The sequence below is a fragment of the Parambassis ranga genome, chromosome 3, assembly GCF_900634625.1.
Source record: "Parambassis ranga chromosome 3, fParRan2.1, whole genome shotgun sequence".
NCBI lineage: Eukaryota > Metazoa > Chordata > Actinopteri > Ambassidae > Parambassis > Parambassis ranga.
Genome location: NC_041024.1, coordinates 9,922,052 through 9,928,051, shown reverse-complemented (window position 1 = coordinate 9,928,051; position 6,000 = coordinate 9,922,052). Strand labels below are relative to the sequence as shown.

Sequence of the window (6,000 nt, the reverse complement as noted above, 5' to 3'; positions counted from 1 at the left end):
AGAGAGAGGAGGAGGAGGAGAGAGCCGTGGTTACTGTGTACAGTGGACCCGCCAGCTCCACACATCAGTGAAAAACAACACAAGTCTGAAAATCCCCAAAAATTGTGAATTGCCGGGAGAAGACACCTTGAAAGCATGCACTGCTCTTTGCGATCTTTCTGTGCGGAGAAGTGAATCTTTTATTTACACCATCTGAAGACAGCTCGGCGGAGGATCGGCGCGTCGGAGGAAGAGGAGAAGTACCGTCAGAAAAAAAACCAAACGTGCTGGAGGAGCAGTGAGCGAAGGAACTGTGTTTTTAAAAACAAAAAGAAAAGACAGTTATTTTGTCTGATGTCTGTGGACCTGTTCCTGACACCACGGACTGTGGATAAACTGTAAACTGTGAAGAAGAGAGGGGTTTAAAGTTGTCAGAGGAGGACCCCGCAGACTCCACGCAGGATCCGCATCTTTCTGTCAGTTTTGCATGGGAAACACGAGGATTCGTGGACTTACAGCAACAAATCAGTATAGTTTTATCTACTAAATAAACACAAAGTACGCTTTTTCTTCGCAATTGATATTGCACTGTGTTTTTACTCAGTCCGTGTGGGATGGTTAAAAATGAGCGGATTTACATGACTGGGACAAGTTCTGATTTTTTCCACATCCTCAACACAAGAAGCTGTTTGCTTTAAAAAAAAAAAAAAAGAAAACGAAAAACTGCGAAAACCAAAGACATCAGTTAACTTAAGGACCCAAGAGCTCTGGCTCTGATTATTTTGTTCAATATAACTGAGAAGAGAAATACCTCATTGCTATTTATTAAACCTGGACAGATCCCATTTGACTCCCAAAGGAAAGTTCTGTCAGATTGACTCTCTGTCCTCACAATAAATAAAAGACAGAAACAAAGGAATAACACAGAAGAGGCTTTATTTTGTCACCTTTCACCCCCCCGAAACCATGAGGATTGAGACGATATAAAACGCTGTTCTTGAAACTATTTGGTGTGGATTATCACCGCTACAGTTACCTCAGATTGACCTCGACCTTCACAAAGTAAGTACAGTGTATGCATGCAGGAAACCAAAGCAAAGAAAGTGGAATGTTATTTCCAATAGGGGTTTGCAACAGATTGTGTATCATATTTTAGGAATTTGATGGCTGAAATATCTCAAATTTTAACTTTACATTCTAGTATTAAAAGAAGCCTGTGTTACTGTAAAGGACCAGGACGTGTTTTCCTATGTTGCTGCATTTTATATACACTTTAAGTGGTCTTCAGGTGGTTTAAATGTTCAATATTGAACAAAGGGAATTTGCTTCGAAGCAGAGATAAGGAGGGGAAACACATGCAATATTAGTCTGTGTATGTTCAAGACTGTATTATAGTAATTTTACTTATTATAGGCACATTTTTAATTTCCCTTATAGTGATTGTGTTTGTCTGGTGTGAAAAATCTTGCAAGTTGAGGTGTAGAAAGCGGAGAGAGAGAGAGAGAGAGAGAGAGAGAGAGAGAGACATAGGGGTGTCATTAGGTGTTTGCCCCATGAGTATGTGCTGCACATCAAAGTGATGTTGAGACAAAGTGATGACACAAAATCTCTGGTCTCTTTGATTTTGTTGTCCATCTGGACTGGATGAAGGTAAATGGGTGTGAAGGGACAGACGCTTTTACCCAGAGCTGAACTGTCTGAGAATAGCATCTGGTGCATGGTGCTTCTCTGCTTTGGGGTAAAAAGAACTGAAAACCAGTCTTGCCTGGGTCACTGTAGGGTGTGTGTGTAATACTTACTATTTTGTGGAGACATTAAAAAAGGAAGTGCTTAATTGAAATTGCCATGGCAACCAGAGAAAATAAACAGAACTTTAAAAAGCTGTAATCGTAAAAGATGATTTATAACAACTCTTATGAATGTGGAGACACTCCCTATGTCCAGCCAAAATGTTTCTACCCCATCTTACTTACTTGAATCTGCCTCAGCAGAACGCTCTTCTGCATGTGAGTGCAACAGTAAAACACTCTGACCATTTTCTCTGCAGGACACAGCCCTGTATAATTGGCCCTGGTAAATATCATCTGAATAATTGAACAGTTGATAATAGTCTTGAACAATGGATGGGAGGTTGCAGAGGTGAAACCGCAGTGCAGACACCCTGCCTCACCGCACATTATACCTCCATCACCATCAAGCGAGCGTCGCTTCCACTGTGCTTCCAGCGCTGACCGTCCCATCGCTCAGACCAGGGCCGGCCGCCTGCTAAGGCAGATGTCCCCACTTCATCATTAAGTAGCCCTCTTAAAAGGCAGGCCATTTATTATGACCCTACTCAGGCGAGTGTTTATTCAGTTCCCATCAACACAGGTTGGGACATAGAAGGAAGCATACTGCATACCAAAGCTGTTTTCGTCTAAAGGCAGAGTATCAGTGAATGTAAAGCGAGACACACTACAGGATAAGAGTTAACTATCAGTGACTTACACATTAGGTGTCTAACAGTGTCTGTGTGAAAAGCCTCTAAACCGTGACTTGATGCTGCAGGATCTGAGCACAGCTTATGTGTTTGTCATACAAGTGTGTGGGCTGGTTGAGTGTGTTCTTTGTGTGTGTGTGGTAATTATTGTGATCTAAATGCGGGCAGTGCAGGTGAAACTGGCTGTCTCCTAATTAATGAGAGGAGCAGATGGCCTCGGGTGGGCGGGAGCCTGGAGCACACAGCGAGCCGGTCAGGTGGTCAGCACAACACAGACACCTGGGCTATCACAAACAAGACAAGTCAAGCGGCTGACATAAGCCAAAGATATTGCACTTGTGTGCGTGTGTGTGTGTTTGTGCATGTTTTCATATCCTTTTCTATGTATGTCTGTTCTTCCTGTAAGTCAACAGAAATATACAGTTTTATATCTATTATGATGTGAACCTTAAAAGTGAGAATCATTAGAGAGTGTGAAAAGCACACACACATTTCATCATCAGACCATCTTCTGACCTTTCAGATTTTTTTTGGCAGTCACCTATGTTCACCTGACTCCCAAGTTGTGAGCTATTACTGCATAGCATATCGTATTGCATCAGAGTGTTGGTACATTTTTTATGCATGTGCTTTCCTTGCTAAAGAAAGCATCTGTTTATGTATTATCCCTAGAAGCATAGCTAATATGGCCCTTAAACAACTAAACAGTGAACCTCATGACCCAAAACAAAGCAATGCATGCAAAAGATGCATAGTTCATATTTCAGCTGATTAGCATGTTTTTATTCATCAATACAAGTGTTATTCTATACTATTTCTATTATTTTAATCTATTCGGTTGATTACAGGAAGTCATATAGCCTTTGTCTTTCAAAATAAAAGCAGGAATACGCCCTCTTTCCTCTTTCCCTTTTGTTTAATTAGCAGTGAATGAGCAGCTAGAGCTGGACAGAAACTGCAGAAGGCAAAATTGTTTGTAATATAAGTGATCCTATTGTTCCAGCCGTGAATGTGTGCGTTCAAGATAGAAGCAAAACATGACAACCACAAGGATTTTTAAAAGGGAGAGCGATGCAGTGTATTAAGAGTAGATGATCACAGCAGAAACATAGTGTACGTACTGTGCAGTTAAAGTGAGGTAAAGTGATTTCAAAGCATAAATGCGTGTGTTTTTGTAAGGAGTAAGTGATGAAGTGGCTGGAGAATCTCTATAGTGTCGCTGCTGTTGATCACGATACTAAATGGGAAAGACCAGTGTGGTTCTGGATGCCTCCTGCTTCATCCTTTGTCTTGTGTGTGTGTGTTGGTCTGCTCTGCCCTGGTCTGTTCCACATGTGTTTGACATTACTGTGACAAGGCTGCCCAGCCTCTCAGGGGAGATGGAGAATGTCAGAGACTAGAGCCGAGGAGCAAGCAGCTTCCCAACATCTGATGGAATGAGAAACACACTCGCTGGATGGCTGGCTTGCTGACGCCACAGCGTGGGAGCAGAGCAGAGGGTGGAGGCCAAGTAAAACCCCAAATGTGTGTTTGAAATATCACTTGCGCTCCCTTTTCCTTGTTTTCTCCCCTACATGTGCACATATCTACACAGACTCTCAAGAATAAAACATCACCACAGTTTTTCTACACTGCTGGTAATGACACTATTTTCAGTCACTGGAATTATCAGGTGCAGAGCAAGAGAAATGCTCGACATTCAAGTGTCAAAACTCACCATTGATGGCTGAGCATTCCTGAAAATTATTTGCTGAATTGACTCTTAAGCTTACTAAAAATTCATCAACATATACAGCATTGACAAATTGCACCCTCAATTATGTGTTTCTAAAGGGAGGCATATTTCCAGCTCACAGAAATGCTCAGTCATGAATGCAGTTGTAAACAAATCTGACATTTCTGAATTTATATATACAGTATGTAGCTGAATTGCTGACAGCTACATGTCAAGAATAAAAGCACATCCTCCTCCTCCCTTCCTTGTCTTGTGCCTGTTTCACCTCCTGTTCTCCCTCCCTCACCTTTTACTTCCTCACTTGCTCACTGACCTCTGACCTTGTTTTGACCCATTGCTCTTCCTTGTCCCATTCTCTCTGCTGCACCTTCTGAACTCCCACCCCTGTTACAACATGTTAGGAAGTGTGTTCAGATCAGAGTCAGACACAGGAAACAGCTGGGCTAATCTACAGTAGCGCTGAGCTCTGTTTTAATCAAACCGAGTGGACAGGCCAACAGAGAAAATGGGAAGTTCATATCGCCACTGCTACCTGATATAAAGAACCCTCCCTTTCCTTCTGCACCACACTGAGGCCTTTATCACAGGCGTGGCATAAACAAGCACACAGTAACACAGGAACAGGGACTGAAGTTATTAAGGCCTTCTTTCCAAAGCGGTCCTCTCTGGACGTCTGGGGAAGTGTGGCAGCAGAGGAGCATGCATGCAGAGATTGGGAAGGAAGGCATGTCTCTCACATTTGCTCTCTCTCTCTCTCTTTACAGTATTTGTGAAATTAAAAATGTCGTTATCTCCTGGAAACAGATCCTGTGCCACACAGATGGTTCCGTCTCTCTTCAAATGGGAGGCTGAGCCTCTGAGTGCCGTTGTGTTACCAGTTAGTTGTACAGACCTTAATCTCGGCTCCAGTCTTCCTTCCTCTGCTTCTCTGTCTTTCTCTCTCTCTCTCTTTCTCTCTCTCGCTCACTACACACACACACACACACAAATGCTAACCCCTTCAGATAAGAGTATTCACTGTAAAGTACTAATTTCACTAGGAAATGGATATTATAGCTTCTCATGTATATTTGAAGTGCAGAGAGAGGAAGGTCAGAGATTTTCTCGATATGTCAAAGAGCAGTGGTCACTTTGAGGAGCGAGTTATCGATGGGCATTTGAAATCACCGGCCTCAGCAGGGTGTAGGATGGTGTTTGATGGTTTTACGTAGCCTTTCAAGTACTACTACAGACAGAGATAATCCCGTTAGTAACATCCTTTAACCTCTGAGTTTCTGCCAGCGGTGAGGTCTATGCATACCTACAGATAGACAGGAATAAATGGTTCTGAATATGTTAGATACTTTAGCTCATGTAAATACATTAGATTAAAGGATCACCTTTTTGTTATCAATCACAGGTTTCTGATGCGTTGTATCTTAATATAATATTACATTATATTTTACCATATAGGTGTTTATGAATGTGCTATGTAAGCACCTTCTATGTCCATGACATGGCAGCGGGTCTTCTTAATTTGCCAATTAGCTCACTTAATCAGCATGTTATTGCCGCCGCAGTCCCTCTCTTTCTTCGTCCACGCGCTCTGTTTTTGTGGCGGCGTCCTGTAGTCGGCTTCTGTCCCAGAGGAGTAGTAGGTATTTATTTCGGCAGCTTCCAGCATGAGCTGGCTGTAGGCTAAATGGAGAAACTGTCAAAGCTTCTCTCTAACCTGTCACATGAATGCCCCCCCCTTCCTCCCCCTCCACCACAATCTGTTTCCCAGTGGTGTTTGCATATGTGTGTGTATGTGTGACACCTATTGGAG

The 6,000-nt window shown here is 42.6% G+C and overlaps 1 protein-coding gene across 6 annotated transcripts in view; it reads left to right on the top strand.

Annotated features, from left to right (window-relative positions):
* cbfa2t3 (CBFA2/RUNX1 partner transcriptional co-repressor 3) overlaps window positions 1-6,000 on the top strand; it is a 34,094-nt gene that overhangs the window by 7,706 nt on the left and 20,388 nt on the right. The window contains exon 1 of one of the 6 annotated variants that reach the window (XM_028401601.1): window positions 1-1,041. This exon is cut by the window's left edge and continues 28 nt beyond it. The exons of the other annotated variants lie outside the window; for them this stretch is intronic. The gene's annotated coding sequence lies outside the window, so the exon portion shown is untranslated. The remainder of the gene's footprint in view (window positions 1,042-6,000) is intronic. 6 annotated transcript variants of the gene reach the window in all.